At 36.0% G+C, this 25618-nt stretch overlaps 1 protein-coding gene across 3 annotated transcripts in view; it reads left to right on the top strand.

Annotated features, from left to right (window-relative positions):
• The window catches only part of RAB27B (RAB27B, member RAS oncogene family), a 130396-nt gene that overhangs the window by 63830 nt on the left and 40948 nt on the right, over positions 1 to 25618 (top strand). Inside the window, exon 1 of one of the 3 annotated variants that reach the window (XM_019721997.2) lies at positions 7980 to 8404. The exons of the other annotated variants lie outside the window; for them this stretch is intronic. The gene's annotated coding sequence lies outside the window, so the exon portion shown is untranslated. Of the gene's footprint in view, positions 1 to 7979; positions 8405 to 25618 lie in introns of those variants that run through there. 3 annotated transcript variants of the gene reach the window in all.

Raw genomic sequence — 25618 nt, 5'->3', positions numbered from 1 at the left:
GATAAGAGATTCTTTTGCCCTTTTCTGTGAAAACTTCCTTTTTAAAGATGTCAGAGTAGTGAACACATTCATTTATTTACCTACTCATTCAACATTCATCCTTTGGACACCTATACTGGTGTCAGACATGACATTTTTATAAGCAGAATGAATTATTCTTACATCCTCTGTTTTTAACATGTACCATCAAAGAAGAATCCATCACAGATGTCTTTTGGCAGAACTTGGAGTAAAACCCAAGCCTTTTGGTTTAGAATTCTTGTTCATCTTACTCTATGCAGAACTTGGGAGACCCTCAGTTATAGACTACTATAGACAGAAGCTTCCAAAATGCTCCCCCTCGAAGGAAATGCCAAAGGCTCCATGAAGCACCCTACTTTATGTACTGCAGGCAATTCTTTTATTATACATTTTCTGGTATCAAGTACAAGAAGCAGAAGTGCTTTGTCTAAAATGTGGATCAATTGGAGAACGTTGTGGGTAATTCCGTAAATAAATGACTTAGACCCACCTATCCAAGTATACCAACTATTTTAGAATCTGTGTCTATTTGATTAGTTGCATTAGTTACATTTGAAGTCATCTTCTGATTAAGCTTATAGATATTCATCTTTATTCTTGAAGACCCAGCCACCTTCTACACAAGTCAATGTAGGGACTCAAGTGGAGATATGATAGGAAGCACCTCCTGTGCATCATTTGAGTTCTTAATAGTGACACTCATATCTGCAGTTCTTTCTGAGAATAACTATCCCATTGGATATAGTCTCTGGGGCTGTGTTGCATAGTTTCAGTATCTCCAAATTAACCTTTCTATCACACTATCCTTTAGCCAATAGGAAAATGACAAACATGAGATGGAGCTGAAACTCTGATTGAATCCCCTGTGAAGTAGAATTGATTAAACCATTAGCCTTGACTTGAATCTGAATTGCAGTGATTTTTTTGTTACTTAGCCATTAGTGATTCCTCAATGTTCTACTGTTCTGGAAAGTTTCCTGTTCCCCAGTGCCTTTTACTTTGAAAAGTAGTTGTATGAGCCTTTGGGGAAATGTAGAAAGAAGAAATATAGAATATTCTGTAAGTATTTGTAATAGTGTTGCAGTTTCCTTCTTAAAGAATGAGGGTGGTTCTTTGAATTAAGACATGGCTTATTCTAGTTTTGAATTTCATCAAACTGAAAAAACAATTACAAACACTGCTAATCAAATCAGTACATTTTATCCTGGGCATCTATATTAGTCAGTCCATCTGTTCTAAAATTGTGCTCCTTCTTCCTTGATACAAACACCCCTAGAACCCATTCGCATATGCATTTCTCACTTCTTTGCTTATGTAAATTAGCATGTTCCATATTTCTTTTAGTTGTAAGATTGCTTTTCCCAGGTTTGATATTTTGTTGCCCCCGCTCCAGGGCAAGCTGGCATAAGCCTAAAGGCATTTAATCATATGTAATCACATGAATACCACCGTTGGAACCACTCAATTCTATTGCATCCAGGCTATACACACTGCTACCACTATAATGAGTATCTGACCCCTTTGACTTTCATAAGGGACTGCCACCAAGATAAGCATTGCAGGAGACCTTACAAACAGAGAAGGGGTTGAAAGCCTTATACCAAGAAGATGATTAATATGTACCACATTTTATAGGTGGGGAAATGCAAGAACATGAGAAGTTCTTATTAATTGTGGTATATTCATTCTGATCATGCATTCTTTTATCAGTTCTTTTAAAACATCTTCCCCTCTCTCAAGACTCACACCAGATTTATAATTATAAAAGTAGATTGTTTATAACTTATGTAAAATAAGGTGAGTGGTTCTAACAAAAGCATATACTTTATAAGAAGTATGTTAGGGATTTTTTCCATTCTCTCAATCTACAGTAGTAATGAAATCTGTACTGAAAAATTCCGCAGAACAGAAACCTACTTAGTGGATATGGTGACAATGCATATTTCAGGAGGTATTGTACAGCTATGGTCCTTATGATTTTCATGTCATTTTGGAAATAGAACATTTAACTATGTAGTAGAAATATAATAAAAATTCATTATGTGCTTGTAGACATTTACCATATCTATGATAAAAATATATTAGCTCGTGTTTCATGTAATTATAATGTAAGATTATTCATTAAGGCATCATTACTTTTTTTTGAAAAATAGAGATTTTTTAATTAAAAAAATTTTTTGATTACAGTTGACATATTTGAAAATATAGTTTTAAGAAGAAATCTTTTAGCATGGAATTCATTGTTATAACCAAATCTTCATTTACTAAATGTTATTTTTGCAAATTATCTTTTAACATCATGTGTGATCAAATATAAGACAACATCATTTCTCAAATTATACCCTAAAAAAGAGAGGTATATATTGGTGTCGCTGTAGATATCTTATAATGGAACATTCATGAAGGTACTTCAATTTGATCAAAAAAATTGGGGGGCGGGGATACAAATTTACCTGAAATTATGTCGGTCAATGTTAGTTTGGATGCTTGGAAAATCACTGAAAATTGGGTAAAAGGCAAAGGAATTTAAGAAAAAATTATTCCGAAGCTGTGTGACATGACAATTTGAAGTATTTGCAGTTAAGAGGTAGCAAAAGTTGTGAATAAGAACACTGTTTTTTGGTAACATATTTTGGGAAAAATGAATAAATCACCATATATTCATTTACACTTATATTGTAGGCACACATAACATTTTATTCTGTAGCTCACTATAAAGCTAATATTAAGCAAGTATATGTATATACTTTACATGCGCTTGTATATAACTATACTTATGCTTACACTTACAGTTATATATATTGATATACAACTACCAGGGGTTCCAAAAAATGTATACATATTTTAAGAGATGCGTATACATTTTTTTGGCACCTCTCTGTATATTTATGCTTATGTATATGTATTGTCATTACATTATTCTCTGCTTAGGTTCTTTATTAATATAAATCTATTTCTTCTTAATCAACTTGTTAATTTGATTAAACAATTTTGTAATTTTAATTCTGTCCATAATTATACTTGTAGATTTTTTGTGGTTGTTTATAAAGGGGTCGAATACTATTCATACCCAGAATAATGGCTTACTCGCTACTATAGCTTCTCAAGTCAGGGCTTGCATCAAGGCTACAGGCAAATGTTACTCATGAAACCATTTGGTCCTTTTCTATAGAAGGTCCCAGTGTGTGTTGGTTTCATATTCTAAGAAACAGAGGCAAAATGAAATTGGAAATAGAGAGGTTAAGACCTCATCATACAAAAAACAAAACTTGGCAACGTTGTCTCTTGCCAATAATAAAAAGTCAGAATTTGGAATTGCACCTGCATTGCTACTGGCAGCTGCTAAGAACCTTTGCTTGGATTTTGTATGTATTGGTAGCACTCGCTTCACCATTTGCATCATGAATTTCTGGAAAACATCTTATAATTTAGAATTGTTTCAAATCTATTGGAGAGTTATTCCCTAATAAAATTCCCCCTATTGAGAAAAAAAAAAAAAAAAAGACCTCATCATAGAGTAGATGCCCTACATACAATTATGTGAACAAGTCCACTTTGATGCCTAAAATAGATCTTGATGTGTGACCCATTTAAAGTAATTTGCTAGTAGAAATTCACTTAAGCCTACATATTTCTTGAAGTAACATCTTTCAAAGTGGTTAGTAAAACTGGCATGACCTGGAAGTCCAGTCGTGTGACTTTTAGTCATGCTGTGGGGTTTCTTCAAACTGGGGAGGGGTTGATTTTTATTTCTGATTACACAGATTTCGTATGAACTGAAAATCAGCAGAGATTGGAGGCAAATCTGTGCATGGCTAGCTGACAAAACCTTCCCTGCAATCCCAGGAGAAGGGTGAGTTAGGAAACCTCTGATCTCACCAGTTTGGGGTTCAAGTAGAGAGAGACAAGATGGCAATTTTTAAGAGTATAATATTTTGAAGGATGAAAAGCAGTTAAGTCAGTGGCTCATGACACGAGGGACAAGAGAAGAGAAACCAAATATATTTGTTGTTTAAAGCTTTACAATGCTCATTTTCTCTTACAGCACCTTATAGTTTTCCTTTGTTTTCTCTACCTTATGCCCTCTGCCTGGCACAGTATGAGGCACACGTTATTAGTAAATGTTTGTTGAGTGAATAAATGACTGTGCAAACCTCACAATCTATCTTTAGCCTACACCCCAAATTCACTTTCTCCACTGCTTATAAGTTATTATGCAAAAAAAAAATATGTAAGTACTTTAATAAATTGAATGTTTTCCCTAATGAATGCATGTCTTTTGTTTCCCTGTGTATATTTTAAAGCTACTTTAACATTAATTTAATTTTTATTTAGCGAATACATCTCATAGTTTTTTTGTTTTTGTTAAAGTTTTTTAGTTTTTTTGTTAAAGTTCTGATAAACTAGCTAGCACAAATCACCTCAAGTCTCAATCCCCACAGGAAGACATTTGACTTTTTCAGTCTTTTTTATTGTACTGACATATTTCAAAATGTTTTCCTTATTCTGCTATTTCTTTATTTAGTAATTTTACCCGATATCTATGGGCTCTATGTTATATAGTAGTTGAGGATTTAGTTGTTTTACACACACATAAACACAGACTGTCTTTTCTTATCTCTACTCTCTACATACAGTTATATCATAGTTTATGGTTACTTTCTTTTCAGTGTTCCCATTATTCTTATTATATCCACATCTGAGCAAAGTGGTGTGTTATCATTGTGTTTCTGTTCTTTCACAACCTTTTATTTTCCCTGGAGTTAGTAATATCCTTTGTTTTGTTTTGTTTAGCATGCGTTATACCTATTGTAAATTATTCCTTTCCTTTGATGTGATCTACTTTGTGTTTCTGGAAGATGTTTTAGGTTGTTCTCTTTATTCCTGGGTTTTTATATTTCAGAATGATGTATCTTAGTATGTTTAATTGATTGATCAATTAATTAAAAACTTCTTCTCCTGGGCTTTTAGTAGAACTGTTGATCCCAAAGATTCATGATCTTCATTTCTGGAATTGTTCTTGCATTATTTCTTTAATTAATTTTTTCATCCCTTTCTGGATAAAAAGAAAAAAAATCTCTTTTCTGGAACTCTCTGGGATTTTCATTAGTCAGAAAAAATTTCCCTTTTCTCCAATTTTTTATTTCTATAGCTTTTTGTTCTAGTTTCCTGAAGATTTTTTTGTCAAATTAATCTTATGACTCATAGTATATTTTCAATTTCAAGAGTTTTTTTCCTATCTTATATACAAATTTCTTTTTAATTAATTTTCAGCAGGAGCAGAGTAAAAATGCTCATGTTTAGTTCATCTTGTTAAACCACAATTCCTCTAGTTTACTTTTGCCAAAAAATAAGCCTCCAGTCTCCTGGAGGCCGGGCTGAGCAGATGGACGAAGTTGTGGTTGGTTAATGGCACTGCAGTGGAGACAGGAACTTTGGGTCCAGCATTCTGTATACAGACGTCTAACCAAACCCCTGTGTTCACCCCACCAGCTGGTCTCCTTCTATGGCGGTGTTTATGCCTCCTAGGCCTGAGCCTCCCTGGGTTATGCACAGAGAATTGTCTTGCTTCTTAGCCATAACCCCTCCTATAGGCTTACAAATGGTTTAACTCTTCTCTTCCAAACCAGTTACCCAGCCTCCACCTGACTTAGGTTCTTCCCACCATCGATTACAGGTTATTTTGTCTTTTTATGTCTCCTCTCCCTTTTATTTGTCTTCATGATTTCATTATATATATAATATATAAATAAAATATATATATATATATATATATATATATATATATATATATATATTTTTTTTTTTTTTTTTTTTTTTTTTTTTTAAATCACTTATTCTTGTGTGAGAGGAGTTTGAGGAAGGGGAGCAGAAACACATGTGATCAATTTGCCATTTTCCACTAGAATTTTCCCATGTACTTTTATGTCTGTTGACCTCAGTGCTGTATTTATTGAAGGACAAGCCTATTGACAGAAATTATGTCTATTTAATTCATGCTACAGAAACTCCAGGTACAGGAAGGTATTTATTTATTTTTTTATTATGACACATAATGCCGTCGCCTGGTTTTTCCAGGGTCTTTCATTCTGCCCTGCCTCTGTTCAAAGTGGCTTTCACGAGGAGGCCAAGACTCATTCCTTTCTTGTATTCCCACCTCCTTCTCCTTAGCATCCCTGTTCCCAGAGGGAGAGAAACATTCTCCCACTCTGGACTAGCTGAGTAGTGTCACTATGTAACTCTAGTGCTTCTGAGCCCCAGAATCTGAAAGACAGGACTTAGGTGGCAAGTGACTGTCCCTGCACGAGTTGACCCTGCAAGGCAGCTGACACACGTATCTGGGGAAGTTGACAAAGAGGGCAGGTGATAAATGTGTGTGTTAGACTTTCTCATGATAGGATTTTTTTCTAGAAACAGTAGTGAGGGAGCATGATGTAGTGACTGTCGCGAGCCCTGCCTTCGGGATCAGCGGGCGTGAGTTTATGGACCCTCATGATTGTGGGCACATTGTTGGGATTGTCTCAACCTCAGTTCCTTCATTCATACAATGGGGACCAAAAAAATAACAAATGCCTCGCCTATTTCAGAGCAATGTTGTGAAAGTCAAGTGAGATGGTCTATGGGTGAGGGCTTTATAAACTCTACTGCACACAGGAAACAATAGCTATTAGGGTTAATGTAAGTGAACACATGAACGAGGTGAAGAACACAGATTATCATTGTATAGCGCAGAGAATTATTTTAAATTAATGTGCTACATACAGTGGAATAAATTTAAGGTTACGGTCCTTCTTTTCTCTCTCTCCAGGCCCTTGGACACACACTTGTCGTATATTTAGATATTGCTGATGGATGCAAAATAGATTTACCATGATTATAGATTCCCAGCATATGTCTTTTGAAAATCTACAACCTGACCCTCCTATACTTTCTCCTGGTGGATCAGAATATTTTTTTATGAATTGGACCTTACTTTGGGAGAATGAAGTAGATAAGTGCTACCACAATAAAAACGATAGCTAACACATGTATAGAATTTACTGTGGCTGGCACTGTTCTATGCATTTAGCTGACATGATCTCATTTACTCACAACAACCCTAAGAAGGCATTTTATTATCCCCATTTTCAAGATAAGGACATTGAGGCACAGAAAATAGAACTTCTTCTATATTTTCCAATTGGAGGAACAGATTCCCGCGGGACCGAATGTTTTCTCCAATACTCCTCCACTTCTTTGCTAGTGTTTGTTTGTGTTCGCTTTTGGTTTTGGGGTCTTCGTTTATCCCTCCCACCGCTAGGAGAGGCTTCCTAGCTGATTCTCTGCAGCACCCTATCAGAACTGGGTCCCATAACAAAATTTAAGCAAAATCATCTCATTGTTTACCAACATGAATGAGTACAAGCAACAGGTTTGTAACTTTTTAACTTTATTCACAGAGGAATGAATCAGCCGCTATTATATGTATATAACTGGATTCTTACCTTTACCATCAGTCTGTAAACTACGGATGTCAGTCTGTCTGAAACGTGACCTCAACAGAGCCAACCAGGATCTCTTCTGTGGATGATTGCAAAGTGTCTAGAACAGGGTCTGCCACATAGTGGGTACTAAGTATTTGTTCAGTGAATGTGTGTCCTGATTTTGTTTGATCTCATAGCCTGGATCTCTATTTACTAAACTACTGATCTCTGAAGTGACTAGGAGGCAAAGATTAGCGTTTAGCATACTGATTGATGTATTCATATTTATAGATCCTAACTTTTAAAACATCGATTGCTTTCCAACTTTCATTTCCTGAGGCTTTTCTCCGTTCTCCACTGGCAACGCTTTGCTCTCTCTAGTTAATGAGACATCCTCTGGGAGGAGAGAATGCAATGTTTTGGAGGCAGTTCTCACAGTGCCCTCTGCTCTTTCAGTAAGAGATATCAAAGAAAATACGGGAAAATAAAGACATAGAAAGGAGCTGCTGGCTCGAGCTTTGAGGCTCCACAGAGGAGAATTTAACCAGGAGCCAAGCCCGTTTGAGTCACCATCAAGATTTGCCCTGAGGTGAGCTCCGCACATCCGCGTTAGGACTGGGAGACACGCCTTCTTCTCACACAAACCTTCCAGACCCAGGCGTCTCGGAGGATTCAGGGGTGGTGCTACAAGTCCTGCCACTTGCAGTCCTGACGGGCAGGGGCCGGGGACAGTGCAGCGTGGGACCGATCCAGCGCCACAGGTTGGAAAACGAAGGAACTGTCCCCATGATGGTGGCTCTGTAAGGCAGATCCTGCGTGTTGCTGGTGTGGAAGCCCAGGAGTTCAAGGGCTTGGGAAAGGGGAAGGGAGCCTCTGAAACCTGACACCCAGCCCTCTCGCAAAGGAAACTTCGCAGGCTGGTGAGTTGGGGAAGCCGGGCTGTTATTGCTGGAATGTGTACCCACCCACTCAGGGTTTTCTCAGCTGCTAGCCTGCGAAAAGGAAGTAAGACGTGGATGAGGAGCGGCAGGCCAGCCGACAGGCGAGCGGAGCCTGGTTGTGTGAGCGCCGTACATCGCGCTTCAACAGAAATGTAGTGAAGACGTGATGTGTGTAGGCGGATGGCATCAGAAAACTCCAGCTGGCTGTCTTTGTTTTGGTATTCTGCATCTCAAACAGCTGGTTAGGATACAAAGCTGGGCACTGCAATGCCAGTTTCTTTCCATTTGTATCTCAAAAAACAACCAAGACATTAATAATAATAATGATGATAATCACGATTGTTTATAGAGTTTCATTTAAGAAGCAATTTAGTGAGGCAAGCCAGGCAGCTGAGAGGACGTTTCTTTGCACGTCCTCAGGTGAGACAGCTGTAGAAAATCAAAAGTTATTTGTGTCTTCCAATTTTTTGCTCAGTTATTTCCAAATTCTCATCCAAGTGTTGCAGCTGTTACGGTGTGAGCGTGTGTGTTCATTCAAGTGGGCATAATAAATTAGTTTCCAAAATAACATTATTTAGTTACCTGAAAACGATTGAAGCAGGTGAAATGCAAAAGCTAGAGAGGCTGCCTTCCTGGGAATAAGTTGTCTTTGGTTAAAGTCACATCTATAACATGTTTGCTAGCTTTTTATTTCAAGATCTAAAGCTAAGAGTATGATTCCAGTTGTTTAAATGGTACACTATTAAGCCCAAATTAGTAACAGTTTCAGTACGATTAGCAACAAAATTATTATTTAACATAATAATAGCTATGAATTTGGTTAAAAATGTGTACTGTTTTTAATATTTAGTTACATTCATGCACATTCAGTAACATTATAAATATATATTATATACATGGTTATATAGTTCTAAATTTTAAAAGTTAACAGAAAGGATGGGCTTCAGCATTATAGCCTCAGGTGTTTAAGTTTATTGAATTTTCAAGTTACTATCAAGTCCAAATTGTAGTAGGAAGTGAGAGCCATTCTCCCTCAATATTTTTCACAGTTTCCTAGCATAATCTTCTACCCAGATGGGATCAGTCCTTCTTGAAAGCAAGAGGGGATTCTTATGGATGCCCAAAAAAGGGTAATCTTGACAGTAGTTTAATGTTAATGAGGCTTTCTGCGTAAGAACTGACTATGGCCTCCCATAAAATGTTACCATCATTGCTTTCGAAAGGGAAATAAAACATTGCAGATGAAACTGGAGGAGCCAGTTCTCATAGTTGCCAAGAAAGAATTAAAGGGATCTGCCGTATGTAGGCAAACCACAACGCTCTCATAGGCTCGTTTTGGAACAGGAACCTTTGACCTGATAGGGAAGGTAATCCTACAATAATTGATCGACCCAGCTCCTTGGCACACCAACGTATACTAAAATTATCTTTTGGTTTCTGAATTGCTTTTCATGTATTTAACTATTCTTCTAGAGAAGTGGAAGTTATCCAAAACTCCAGGTGGTTCAGAACAGAAAGCTGCTCTTTTCCCACCCTCACTCTGGGAAATTTCTGGCTAGATTTTTTTTTTTTTTTTTTTTGGTCTTTTCAGATCAGTGGAGCATAAAACGTAGACCATCTATTCACATAATGCTCAGCTCACAATTAATCCAGTTTCTTGAGTTGATTCATCAAGGCAGGTTGACCAGTAGTGCAGCTCTTAAGCAAGCCATTGTAATACTGTGATGCAGGAAAACTATTACACTAAAAACAGGACAAACAAGTTGTTTTCATGATGAATTTGTCGCTTTCTAAAGATGGCAGCTAAAGGGGAATGATTTTTTTTTTAACTCCTTCTTAGGTGTATATGGAGCTTAAGTTTATTACATAGATGTAGGAAGTGGCAATATCACTAAGCACAATAAAAACCATATTGTAAACCCCATAAATGGAGTTGCGAATATTACTTAATTTATTTCATGCCCTTTGCAATCATTATTCGTGTTCTCTAAACATTAACCTTTTCTCACAGGCCCTCCTTCCATGTAGAAAATATGTCTAACATACCAATAATGAGAGTAAAACTCTGTTTAACACATAGTTTTAAAATATCTTCCATTAGACACCTAAGCCAATAAATAAATTAGTAATTGTGCAAGTTTCAGTGCTATTAAAAAATGTAAAGTATAATCATGAGCGTAAGCTGGGCAGGGGAGGGAGACTGTGTGATGCAGTGGTGAGGAAAAGCCTCTGGGGAGGCCATCTTTTTAAAAGATCACCACGGCCTCCTTGAGGAAAATGTATTGTAAGGCAAGCAGAGTAGGAGAGAGACCAGTTAGGAGGCTATTTCAGTAGACCACAGATGACAGTGGCATAGAACAGGGAGGAAACAGTGGTCCCAAAGAGAAGTAGATAGAGTCAGGAAACATTTGAAGGCAGGGCTGACAGGACTGGCTGGCTAATTGGATAAGGGGTGGGGATGAAGGAAAGGAAAAATCAAAATGATCACCAGGTTTTATACTAAAAATACAGGGTAGATGGTGACGCTGTTTCCTAAGGTGGGTAAACCTAGCATAAAAACAGGTTTGAAAGGAAAGTAAAGAATTGGTGTCCAGCCCTTTGAGATCTTTTTATATATCTGAGTGGAAATGTCAAACTGTCCTTTGGGATATGAGAATCTGGAGTAGTTGGAAGAAGTCACAGACAAATATTGAAAGCTGGGAATCATGTGCCTGTGGATGCTACTTAGAGCCACACAGTCTTGAGGACATCACCTGGCGCGATAGTAGAAAGAGAGAGAAAAGTAGGGCCCTCAGGGCCAAGCTCTGGCTTAGTCTAACACTGAGGGATCTTGCATAGAAGAAGCCAGTAAAAAGCCAGTGAAAAGGGAGGTAAACCAGAAGAACATGTTGTCAGGGAACCCAAACCAGGAAGTAATTAATAAAAAGGGGAAAGTTCAGTTTTGTCAGATGTTGCTAGAATGATGAGTGACAGGAGGACTGGGAAGTGATGAATGCATGTGGTAATTTGGAATCATTGGCAGTGTTGATAGGAGATGGAGTTCTTAAAAATAAGGAATTCGGATAAACTAACTTTTAAAAATTTGAAAATAGCATTTCCTATTATCTCAAGATAGATACCACTAGAAAAATTCATGAGGCTACATAGAGGCTCTAATAAAATCAATTTTTAAAAATGCCTTGTAGAATGGATGAATAAAGGAACACATAATTAGAAATACTTACCAAGGTATTAAATGAGCTGTAAGTATAGTACGAGGAAGAATAAAACCAAGAGTGGCCTGAAGTTTGGAAAAAATGCTAAGGTGAGCCAAAGATTCTTCTAATGTTGTTTAGAGCAAAACAGTGAGTTAAGGAAGTTAGTGGATATGAGAGAAAATGGACTTACTCAGGGTCTATTGCTTCCCTCTTCTTTCCAATGAAAAGAAATAGTGTTCAAAACCAGGAAGGATAAGATAAGACTAAAAGAAAATTAAAAGAAAAGAAGGCTGAGAAGTTATTGTGACTGGAAGTAACTTCTTTAAGTGGGAAAGAACATTGGGAGCAGTAGAGAGGATCCATCTAAGGAAGCATTGTTTCAGTTGAGACCTGACAGATGTCTGGGTGCCAGTCAGGCGGACACTTGAGAGGGAACAATCCAGACAGAGCAAAAGCATCTGCTGAGTTCCTGACCTAAGAAAGAGCTGGATGCATTCAGTGATCTGACAGGAGAGTTAGAGAGTGGAAGGCAGGCGGTAGAGAGGAGCACAAGGTGACACTGAAGAGACCACTTGGGAAGTCATTGCAGGGACAAGCGGAGACCAAAGACCAAGAAATGCAGCACCCCAACACTTATTGGCTGTAGAGACAGCTTGTAGTAGAAGTTGGACTAAATGCCCTTCAAGCTCTCTTCCGATACTGTGATCTTACAAATACAAGAACGCAATTTGTTTGATGTTTGATAGATATTTTAGACCACAAATTAAGAGATAATGTGTAGTGAAAGCGTAGTTAATACAGTTATAAGAAATAGCATAGATCAAAGTAAATTAAGTTGTAGCTGCCCTATAAATCAAATGTTTAACCTCCAGAAATACAGGAAGAAAAATTTTTTTTGGTAAGAAAAACTATATTCAAGGATGTCAAGACTTGCCCACATAATTTTGGGAATAGTTTCAGAGAAGGCAGATTAGATGTCATAAATTAGTGAGCTTTACATCAAACCATTAAGAAATCCATCCCTAATAAAATCCTGCTAGTGCTGAGTAATATAGCTATGGGTATGGCATTCATTCTCTGTAAGGCTTGATGTTTTCCTGTGTGAAAAATGAAGGAATAGATTGATTCTTTTAATGTCCCTATTGTCTAGCTTTATACCTGGGTAATTTACAATTCTTGCTATGGAGAGAAAGAGAGAGAGAGAGATGTACATATATGTACACACAGAGAGAGAAGAAGAACGAAAGAAATGTATAGATGCTATAAAAGGGAAAAATTTTATTTTAAAAGGCTTAGGGGAAAAGTACAGATTTTCTTTTAGTCTTCTTTCTGTAGCACAAAAATTTATTTTTAATTATAGTGATCTTGGGATCAACCCAATATGTTTTCTTGTTTCTTCTTACTTTAAATTGCTCAGAAAAAAATGAAACTGTGTATTAAATCTGACCTGAGGGATACACCAGAACAAAAATAACTAGAAAAAGCAGAATTGCTTTGTATTCTATTTGTCCAATTGAACTTAGGCAAGGACCTCAAAGCCTCAAAAGTTTGTTAAAATAATTACTCAGTTCTCATGGTCTTTTGTTCAGAATATGCTCTTCTCAAATGTAATGTTGATAAATGTTTCTGGACATGTCAAAATATTTCAAATATGGAACACAATTAACATTTTTCAAAGAGGAAAAGATAAATTAGGCATCTCTTAGTGCTTAAAAATAAAAAGTGGAAACCTTTTCCAAGATCGAGAGCTTCTGCATATCGACTCGGATGCCTCCTCAGACTGACTTTGTGCCTCTGATTTTCTGAAGTTTTCTCCCAACTGCTGGGAAATGCAGGAACAATGCAACCCATTTACGAATTTCTTAATTCTTTCAGTGAACTCAAGATAGATACCACAACTAACTATGCGGAACCTATTATAACCAGGTTCTGTTCCTAGTATCCCTCCCCCATTCAATCTCTGAGTTCAATCTTCCTAAGGTTGGGAATAACTGTTGTCAAAAGCAGCCTCTCAGTTTTGGAGGTAAAAGCTTCTACTAGAAACAATACAGAAAACAACACTGCAAAACATCTTAGGAAAAAAATCACTTTAATGAACACATTCTGGTTTTCATAACTGAGAGTTAAGACATAATGAAACAGGCATAAATAAATAGAACGTGATGTGAGAAAGACCTGTTCCTTAAGCTTTAGTGGGAAATGAGATGCTAGTCAATGAAGATGGCATAGTAGAGCATTTTATTAAATTTCTCATAAAATGAAATGAGCAATTTAGGGTTTGCTTATCTCTCCAGACCTTTTTAGATCATTATCAGGTGCTAGTTATTTTGATATCAACCTATACAATTTCCCCAATCTCCCTTGTTAGATTTTAATTTTTCACTTATCTACTAGAAAAACCAAGCAAACTGAAGTAGAATGCATAACTCAGTACTGCACTGCTCCTGGGTACCTCCTTAATTGCGGTGTACTCTCCCCACCCCAGGAATTTACATACTTGATGAGAATTCATTCTGCTTGAGATTAAAAAGAGTATTCCTGGTTAAAGATGAGGGCCAGTTGAAAAATGGAGTGTCAGGACCCTTGTTCAGTGTGTTTTTAACTCTAACAGCGAAAGTTACGCTGGCCTGTGAGGGTTTGGTCTCCTCTGCAGATTTGAAGAAAGCCTGGTGTGCATATGTTTCCAGTGCAAGCTGTGAGGATCTCTCTGAGTTCTATGTTGTGGTTTTCTCCGTAAAACAACAATATGATAATAACTGAGTTGCTGTGAAGATGAATTTGCCTTGAATTATAATATTCTTCCTCCTGGTTCCCAGTAGATTTTCCAGTCAAGTGTGGTTTTCATGGTTCTAACTTCCTACAGGTTTTCACTCCCATTTGACTTGTAAAGTAAACTCATGCATGAGGCCCAGGGAACCAGAAACTAGTTTCCTATCCTTTAGTTCACGGAAGGTGTTGGATTTAGGTGATTTTAATGAAATAGAGCCTTGAAACATGGGGTCTTTAGTCTAGAGTAATAATGTTGATTCTTAAAATCAATATAGTAAATATTTATACACCTACAGGGATACGCACCTTGAGAACAGAGAACTACTTCGAAAAAGAAAAGGAACAATTCAAATTCATAAATGTTAACTATATATTTAAAGAAAAATGTTTTGTTGGCATCATCATATTTTATAACCAACAGTAACATTTTTATTTTTCAGGAAACATGTTTTTAAAAATGTGGAAATTTGAATAGGAGGTTAAAGAAATAGCTCAAAACTGCTTCATAATTAGTCCTATCTACGATAATCATGTTATTGTGCATGGTCACTTGATCCAAAAGATGAAAATAAGAAACCCCCAAATTACTGACATCCTTTGGAGAGTACACATTCTACCTGGATAGCATGAACTTTAGAATATGTTGAGCTAGTTATGTTAAAATTGACAACGTTATTTATTATAATAAAAGATCTGCTCACCGTATTAAAATTGATAGTAGCAATTTCATCTCTGGTATAATTTTTATACATCTTAATTTTTATTAAAAAATTCATTAAGTGCCTTTTATGTATCAGCATCATATTTGGCACTTTGGTTGTAAAGATGAATAAGACCTAGTTCCTGCTCTTGAAGAATTTATAATCTGGTAAAGTAGAGAGAAACATGAGCAGATAATTTCAGTGTAAACTGGTAAAATTAGTGGTTTAAATACTGTATTGTGGTAATAAGGAGAAAGATAAATTTAAGGGAGCTAACACTAGAGAGATGATTTAGGAGTAGGAAATGAAAAATGTCTGAAATTAGGTCAGTGATTGTAAGATTAGAGAAGAAAAGTCAGATTAGAGAAATTGTTAACGAGTGGCATTGGGAAAAAAGAAAAATTTTTATAACATCTCATTGCTGGTTAAAGGAGGCAATAGATGGATGAGTAGTGGTCCCCCAAATTGCAAAGAGGTATAGAAAACATGAAGCATATTGAGGGAGGAAGACATACTGTGTTTGGGGTACTTGTGGTCATTCAGTTGGACTTGTTCAGGACAATGGCTTCCAGAATCTAAACATCCTAGGAGAAATCAGATTGGTAATAGTGACTTAGGGGAAATGTAAGGTTGTATCTAATTATGTGTGTTAATCGTTATTATTATTGTTAAATTGGGAGGATTTATTAAATAAGCTGATAGCTCTTAGTTTATGACTATGACTTCATTTATCCTTTATTGTGGGGTGATCACTTTTCTTTCCCTGTAATTTTGTTCACCCATATTCTCTCCCAGCTGCCCTGTGAAAATGACAAGTCATACCTCAGTAGGAGTGTGTTCTGGTACCATAGAATGGAAAACCTAACAGATTCTTAAAATGATTGAATCTATTGATTTGGGCTCATTAATATCACGCCTTAATAACTGATCCCCAGCCCATATTAATTTAAGAACAGACTAACTCCCATTCTCTTCATTTTACTCAGTAGCTTTGTTCTAGTTCTGCTATGACTGAATTTATGACACTTTTAAGATCAACTTACCAATGCATAAAAAATGTAACGCAATGGTCTAAAGGAATTGAAGACTAATTCTCTGTAATGATTCCTTCTGCTACCATGTTTCCCGAAAATAAGACCTAGCTGGACAATCAGCTCTAATGCATCTTTTGAAGCAAAAAATAATATAAAACCTGGTATTATATTATATTATATTATATTATATTATATTATATTATATTATATACCTAGTCTTATAGTGAAATAAGTCTTATAATCTTATAGTGAAATAAGACTGGGTCTTATATTAATTTTTGCTCCAAAGGACGCATTACATACAGTTGATTGTCTGGCTAGGTCTTATTTGGGGGGAAACACCGTATTTCTAATGAAATGTAAAATACTGTAAAGTGATGGACCTGTAAGTATAGGCCAAGTGATTGACTAAGTTTAGGGAAAGTTATTCTCTCTCCTCACTCCTCTTCCCACTTCATCTCCATTCCCAGGGTAATTCGCCTTCCAGTTCACTGTTTTAAAACGTCTGGGGAATATCTTATTACATTTACAAGCATTCTTTATACAACCATTTGATTGTCTCTCCCTCTCCGTTGCTAATATTTCTGATCATTAAGGAATCAGTATAAGAACATTCTGCATGCCCGCTTGTCCAGTTGAAGTGTTCTCTCTGTGTTCCTTCTGGATTCCAGGGGGTTAAAGCATTCTTTGTTATGAATGCATCATTTCAGACATGTAGTTCTGAACAAATGTGTTTTTCATAAAAGCATCTTATAATATGCCAATAGCCCAGTTATTTGTGTTCTGATTATTATAGATGGAGAAGCAAAATCCTAAAAAAAACATTTAATGACTCACCTGTGAGTTAGACACATAATCCACGTCTAGAAATTTCCCAGTCAGGATTTCTAATTAGAACCATGTTGACTATAGTTCTTTTGAACATTTTTCCTAACGCATTTGATTACTTATGTTACTCACTAAGCTATTATCTAACTGTGAATCTTCTAAATTATCCCTCTACATCAGTATTTCATATTCTCTTGGAAAATATGTTTTTTCTTGTTTGAGGTTTGTCTATAGGCAAGTTAATATAATGGGCACACATGTCTTGTTTTGCAGAGTATTTGGACTTGTGTAGGAGTATTATAATAATAATAATATGAAGAAAAAAGCACAAATATCATTAACACATACAAAAAAAGTCCTATAACTTATGATCACTGTAAATTACGACTCTTTGATATGGTTGTTAGGAGTGAAAATCTGCATTGATAATAAGTTCTTGATTAAAGACTGACAACAAGCACCATCATTTCCAGCTTTGAAATATTATCACCGAAAGAATGTATTCATTGAATGCACCAATTTCTGGATCTAGGCCATTGCGAAAGAAGATCGAAAGTTTGATAATTTTCCTTCTAATGGTCCCAGTTTTGCAAATTCTACTTTTCTTACAAAGCCTTCCAGTTTGGAATGATTTTTTACATATAACTTGTAGAGATTTCAGGACATTCATAGAGTATATATGCCAAGGTATGAAAAAGATGAAAGAAGGCTAAAGTAAACAAACACTTCTCCCATTCTAGACATAATCTTTATGAGTTTAGTTTCTTGTAACACAATTGCAAGAAACTAACACAGTTGCCATAATAATGATTTTGGCAATTGTGTTATAAGAAACTAAGCTCCTAAAGGAATGATATAAAGGCAAAATTGAACTAAATGACCCAGGCAGACAGTGAGGTCTTTGCCAAACCATAGGGCCTCAAGGATAGGCTATATAAAGGCAAAAAGTAAAAGCTTTTGTCTACTTAGGGTCTTCCTCTTGGCCTGATGTATTATCTAGCACCCCCAGATACTGACAGCATGTATGTAATCTAGCACTAATTAAGACAAGTCTAAGGAGTAAACTAGACCTTGAATAATATCTTTTGTTTTTTAAGTAGAAAATTTCACTTACTTCCCATTTAAAATTACTCTGTTTAACTGAATCTAAAATAAATCGTTACTAGAATTAAAGAGGAGAGTGAATATTTTTATGATATCCATTACCGTGGTGAATTTACAGGACTACATTTATACGAGGGCAATGGTGTCTATAAGTAAATCCATATCATTCTTAAGATTGCTTGTGCTATGAAGCTCTATTAGGGAAGGAACAAAAGATGCTTTTTTGTAGACTTTTTAGAGAAATGATATATCCTCAGTTTCTGCGATGTAATTGGAAATAATGAAACTTTTTATAAGGCCAAACATTCCCTGGGGTCCCAAAACTCCTGCCTGGGCAAATAATTTTATTGTATGTCTACTTTATCATGGAAGTAAGATTGTCTCCTTGAGTCTTTTTTTTCTTTGACATTTATTCAGTTGAGCAAAGAACTTTCTTTTTAGTACAAGTCGAGGGTAAAATTGATTTCTCTCAGAACTTTATCTCAGAGCCCCATTTTTCTCTTTTGATATTTTTCTACTTTGTTTGGTACCAATTTTTTACTACCAAGCTGGAAAATCAAAGACTTGTTGACCAGTCTTTCTGATGAATTAATTTCTGCTAAAGTAGCTATGACTGAAAACAACTAACAAATTACTCTTCTCAGTAAGCGTTTTGCTTTATAACATGTAGCAAAGATCCAAATGCATACCGAATGTTAGAAGTTCCAGGCTTAAGAATAGATTTGTATGGGAACAGTTTGGGGCAAAAAGAACTTTATCAGTTAGAGCTGATGTAGCCCATATGGATGGTGGCACTATGGTCTGGAATTTCTGGAGCAGCCACCACTTAAAATCTTGCATTACCAGGGCAGATTCTAGGTTAGACAAGGATTCAAATCCCTGCTTCTGAAAATATGGTCATATTCCGTTGTAGAAAATATATCCTTTTTATAGAGTCTCTTAAGTCCATCCTCAGAAAGGGAATTGGTCCTTTCTTGGCGTTTGAGGCTTGCCTACCAATATTATCCACTACACTGGATTGTGTATCTTTGATAGTTTAAGTTCTCAGTTTCCTGTCTCATGGATGAACATTATCAGTATATATAAGTAGACTTGGTAAACTGGCAGACACTGTGGTTAGCCCATAGACTAAAGTAATATTAACTCATCAAACTGACTGAATATTTTTCTATCAGGAGTGCTGGCATTTTTCTTAGCTAACAGCCATTTGCTAGTATAAGAGGTAGACTTATAAACAACTCATTTCTCTACAAAGGTCCAGGTCCACTGTTGCAAACTAAATGGCCAACCTCATAGATACTTGATATAAAAAATCACTTGAGTATTTGCATCTCAGTAATTTTAGAGTAATTCTTAACAGCATTACTGCCCTCTGAGTTGTTACCATCAGAAATAGACACCAGTAGGGGAGGCTGGATGGCTCAGTTGGTTAGAGCACGAGCTCTGAACAACAGGGTTGCGGGTTTGATTCCCACATGGGACAGTGAGCTGCGCCCTCCACAACTAGATTGAAGGACAATGCCTTGGAGCTGATGGCCCCTGGAGAAACACACTATTCCCCAATATTCCCCAATAAAATTTAAAAAAAGAAAAGAAACAGACACCAGTATACTTCAGCCTACCAGCCTGGAAAACCACACTTATTATTAATACTTAGGATAAAATGGTTCCAAATTGAGGATTTAGGCACTTCACAGGAATTACAAAGAGATAACAGTTTGACTTTCCTTATATAGACAAAAACATGTGTAATTGATTATAGTAAGCAAAATGGAGTCCAGCGTTTGCCATTTAAACAAATTTGGAGGTGTTGTCAAGAACAAGGTAGGCCAGATGTCTAAAGGCAGAAGACGGCTGTGTCAGATAGAGCCCTAAAATAAAACTAGTTCATCACGGGAAAATTTAGTCCTGGTTTTCTATCTGCACTTGGCTTATTTCCAAACAATACTTTATGTCAAGTCAGAGAAAGTTAGAAAACTGACATGGAAGTGGTTGACCCACTTGTTTGTAAGAAGGGATATGTAAATATTTTCTTATTTGTTTTACCATAAGGAAAACATAGGTCAGGTGACTACTGAAATTTTTGGAAAGATTTTTATGGGCTTTTCTTTGTAGAACTATGAATACTAGAACACTTGATCAAATGACCTGAAATCATTTCTGGTCTCTTTTCAAGGACCCAAGGTTTTTTTGAACTATTTTTCAGAAGAAGATTTCTGTAAAACTTTATGTGTAAAAGAAAATTTGGATAGATATTTGCAACTAATTTTTTAAGCATAACACAGTTTATCAGAACATTTTCAAGTCCATCAAAGCTTAGATGATAATATCAAGAAAGACAAAGAAAGTAACCATTGGGAATATAGCAATAGGATAGGTAGAATTCGTTTGTCCTGTGGGTCAAAACAGAATTCAGAATATTAACTGCAATATATTTCAAGATGTCGTTGCCATTAGTTTTTATCTTTCTTTACCTTTAAGAGCAAAAATACCTATTAAAAATATTCTTAGTTTGGAAGGCTACTGCAACTAATAATTTCACCTTAGAGTTGCTAGTTTCATACAACAATATTTGTTGTGTCTTGAATTTGTGCATTTGTAATAATTTTGAATGAGGAGAAACTCTCAACCTCTCTAAAGTCAATCACTGACCTTCAAATTTACTTGTACCATTGTCACTGGGTATTGTGTTAACAAGTAACATAACCGACTGGAGTTTGTGGTAAAACTTTTGCTGATGACCGAGGTTCAGGAAGGCACTAAAATAAATTAGCGCCATGTACAGTTGACATTTTTTAAAGCTTTACGTTAATAGCATCCCTATACCCTTAAATTTTCAAGAAATTCACTCCTTTGTGTTAGCAGTTGTAAACTATCCTGTATCAGAAAGACACTTCTGACTCTCTTTTAGGAGAGCTTGCTCCTGAAAGTGGTTTAAAAAATAGGCCGGAGATGTTTTTGCAACCATCCCTCCTGTTTGCTCTCCTGATTCCCCAGGAGCCAGGGCTGATAGCAAAAAACCAGCATGGGACCTGCTGACCAATCGGAATATCAGGAACATTTAAGCCATACTGGCTTGTACCTACTACATGTCAGCTGGGCCAGGTGATCAATGTCAAACTATTAAAATATAAAGCAGAGCTAACTGACTTACAATGTGATATATAGATGATGTATTACAGAATTGCACACCTGAAACCTATGTAACTTTACTAACCATTGTCACCCCAATAACCTTTAATAAAAAAAGGAAAAATAAATCAGACACATTCTAACCCTCAACTCAATTTACTTGATTCTAACACTTTAAAATATCATATGGTGTAAGAGGATTATTTCTATTCTTCTGAAATATAAAATGTGAATGATGAAGTCTTCTTTTAAATAGTTCTTCAAATTCTACATACTTTGACCAAACTGGAGCTATATATTTGTCTTCACTTTCCGGTAATCAAGATTAAAATAATTTTTAAAACCATGACTATTAGGGCATCCATTCCTCATCTGCGGGAATCTGTATGCCAATTGCTCATCCATGTAGATTTAGGATCATGACCAAATGAAGGACAAGAAATGTAAATGCCACAGGACTAGAAGAAAAGTCACTCCATAACCTTGAGAGGGCTTCAGTGAAGAGGAGAGGAGGACCATGGGAATTGGGGTGGAGTCTGAAATAACAAGGGTGTGACCAAGAACCAAACCAGGTTCATGTGTGAAGCTCAGTTGCAATTATGGTTTATCTACATATCAATATCCTCCACAGGAAATAACTTTGTGGGAAAAGACGTTGAATTAGCCAACAACCATGACAAAAAGCCTTGCATTAAAATATCTACAGAGCTCTGTGGTGTTGATAATTCCAATAATTTTCACTGTATGAAAGATCCAAGAGAGTGAATTAATGTTGGTGATAAGCCAAGTACAGACAGAAAATTAGACTGAGTTCACTTTATGAGCTAATTTTAATTTAGGGCTACTTCTTACCTAGTTAATCACTGGAGGACCTACTATGTGCAGCATCCTAGTTGAATGGACTGATTTGCTTCACTACTAGCGCTACAAAACTCACATGTGTCTTTCCCAACCTGCTTTCTACCAGTCTTTGCCTAGTGTATGTTGTTGTGTTGATGCTGCTGTGAATATGGCGGTGTAGCAGAAGTGGAATGGCTATTCCAGGTTTAATAATGTTTTTCATCTTCAACTCTATAAAGAAGAGTTTCCCCTCAGAACCTGGTGTTATAAGTTTTACTAACAATTTGGCCAAAATTAACTCATTATGTATTAGGCTACTTTTCCTTCAGACATATTAGCATCATAATATTTGGTTATATAGTCTGATGCATTTTTCTAAGTTTAGGGTAGGAATCTATTGAAGGAATAAAAAAAGTCCCTCTGAATTTCCCTCGTTAAGCGACAACGGATATAATAAAAGGGTCACGGCAATAGGAAAAAAGTAAAATTGTAAAATAAGTTAATACTCTCTCCTTTTCAGGCTCACCCGTTTTCTCTTTTCCTTTCCCCAGGGACTCCCCTGGGATCTGCTCCTCTTGCCTTTGCTCTGACCTTTCTCACATTTCTACAAGGTTATCAAAGTGTACCTGTCCCAGGTTCCATTCCCTCAGGGCCCTCCCTTCTGCTTAATAATCTGATATTCTAATTTTTGCTAATGTGCTAATTGGCCCAAATATAATAGTGTTCATTTTGGGAAACCATACAATCAGTACTGATGATTTGCTGATTGTGTACTTGTGAATTTGCCTACTGGTTAAAATTCATTTGCAGCCCCCACATCAATACCCCTGATGTATTGTGGTCATCCACAGACAGGCATGGAAACAGGAAAAATTTTGAGTTTCCTGATGTGCACATCGGAGGTCAAACAAGTGGACACCCTACTTTCTTGTTTCAGCTCTCACACTGTACACAAGTGTCCTTTTTACGGTTTACTTAGTGCCACATTTTTTGCATTTTTGTGGAAGTTTTTCTGTTTAAAATGACCCCAAATGTAGTGCTGAAGTGCTGTCTAGTGTTCCTAAGTGCAAAAGGGCGGCAATGTGCATTGAGAAAATATGTGACTTACAGTGCACTTGGCTATGAACTCAATGCTCAGGAATCAACAACACATATTACATATATGTTTTTACACAGAAAGACACATACAGTTTCTATTGATCGGTTGCTGAAAATATTATGACCAGAGGCTCACAGAAACTACACCCTGTATTTCCACTGGGAGCACAATATTCCGTGATTCAATGTTTGCAGTATCTTTATAACACAAAACTACCATGAGCAACAAGAATCAACTGTGTTTACTTCCTCCCATGAAAGTGTTTGCAGTAGTTTAGTTAGAGATAAAAATGGATTCAAGTAGCTAAAGAAAGAATGAAAAACAAGGAAAAACAGAGTCATGTAGTCCAGAAGGACCAAGAGGTAAAGTAGTTTAACCAGAGAATCTTTGATGCCTATTACGTTTAAGCAAAAAACTGAATTTTGACCTTCCAGGCAACAGAGGCAAAAAATTAAAATATAAATAATAATAATAATAATAACATAGGTACGATAGCTTTTCCTATCAGATTAAAGAAAGCATATCAATTTATTGGGAGAGAGACTTTTTTTTCCTATTTTTCTATTGTAAGAGTAACTATGGCACAAAGCACATAATGGGTAACGTTTCTAAGTGTAGTTTTATAAATGATGTAGAAATGGACCTGATAGGATTACCTTTATATTGACAATAACAAACCCTGAGGCACTAACGCTTTTTCTCTGTTGTTCTATGAAGGATTTCTGCAGGGATCTAAAGTTTGTGTAATGCTAGGACACTGACATACAATGCGCTGCTATCACAACATGTACAGACATTGACATTCTTAAAGAGCTCCAGATGAAATTATTGTAAGGGTTCAACTACCCAATCCTCTGACAAATTGGAGGGGGTAATATGTTTGAGCAGAGTGCTGTTTCGGTGCCTCTAAAGTAACTGTAGAAAGAGGACATCTGCATTTACCTATGGTTTGGACAATCCACATGTGGCAGCCCAGAATGAGGCAAGCTGGGGTCTCCAACCCATTCCTGACCACTCATTAAGCACATGATGTTAATTAGAAATATGTTGATTATGAGTTTAGATATATCTGAAGCTGTCCTTCTGAGTCTTGACTGTTACATATCCATGCTCATTTTTATTTATGAATTCATTCTACCACTGGTGCTGAGAATTTTCTGGTAAGATTTGGAGGAAGGTACAAAGCATAAGTTCAAATACTGTAATGAATAAAGAAATATGAAGAAAAAAAAAACAAAAGATTCAGCCAAAGCTGATAAACTCATTTAAACCTTCCCATGTATATTTTATGGATTGATTGTCAATACCCAAATTCTTGAGCTGAAAATTCCTGGTTTTGTACTGGTTTGAATATTAACCCAGCTCTTGTCATAATTTATAAAAATCAGTGTCTGTGGCTGTTTTGTAAACTAGAAATTTTTGTATAGAGATTCTTAGATTGAGTCTTGGGCCTTCATATTGTGAAAAGATTAAATGGGAAAAATTAAATGGAACTTATTCATAAATAAATGAACAATATTTCCATGGACTCTAGATAAGGAGACATTTAAGTAAGAACAGGCTGCTGACCTATAGGGAAAAAAACTGAAGACGTCAACAAACTGAGGGAAAAAAATTTTAGCCATCATAGTTTATAAAAGATAAACAATTCAATTTCCCTATTTTTAAAATTAAGAAGAACAAACAAAAAATTTGATTCAGTTTTATATATAACAAGTACAATTAAATGGAGATGCAATTTAATTTATCTGAAATAATATGAGTTTATGCAGATTACTGGCAATACCTTACCAGAATGTAATGCATTCTGGAAAACATCTATTGAATAAAATATGTATAAATATAAAAATATATATATATTTCATGGCATAGTGTGGGGTGATAAGGAGTGGGGGGGTTGAAGGGGTACTGTGTTTCCCTAAATAAGATCTAGCCAGACAATCAGCTCTAATGTGTTTTTTGGAGCAAAAATTAATATAAGACCCAGTATTATATTATATTACATTATATTATATTTTACATATTACATAAGACTGGGTCTTATATTATAGTAAAATAAGACCAGGTCTTATAGTAAAATAAGACCGGGTCTTATATTAATTTTTGCTCCAAAAGATGCATTAGTGCTGATTGTCCAGCTAGGTCTTATTTTCGGGGAAACACAGTATCTAAAAGTGATATAAAATCCTCAATTACTCATCGCTTTTTAGATATAACCTTTGATGATGTAGATATAGCATTATATACATATTTTTACATTTTGTTCTTTCAAAGAAAATGCTCCCTTTTATAGGGAATAAAGAAGAAAATAAACAGAAAGTTCAGATGATGATACAAACACCTCTATACAAAGATGGTGACACTGAACAAATGGGGTCGTTGCCTGGCCAACAGCATCTCAGGGGCATTGTTTTAAATGTTCACTCCTGAGTTGATTTTTAAAAGTATGAATTTGGAATTGTAGTACTGGCTGTTCAAAGGGGTGGATA

This window comes from Rhinolophus sinicus, linkage group LG09 (assembly GCF_036562045.2).
Source record: "Rhinolophus sinicus isolate RSC01 linkage group LG09, ASM3656204v1, whole genome shotgun sequence".
NCBI classification, from domain to species: domain Eukaryota; kingdom Metazoa; phylum Chordata; class Mammalia; order Chiroptera; family Rhinolophidae; genus Rhinolophus; species Rhinolophus sinicus.
Note: the sequence above shows the minus strand (reverse complement) of the source record. Positions and strands in the feature narration are given on the sequence as shown.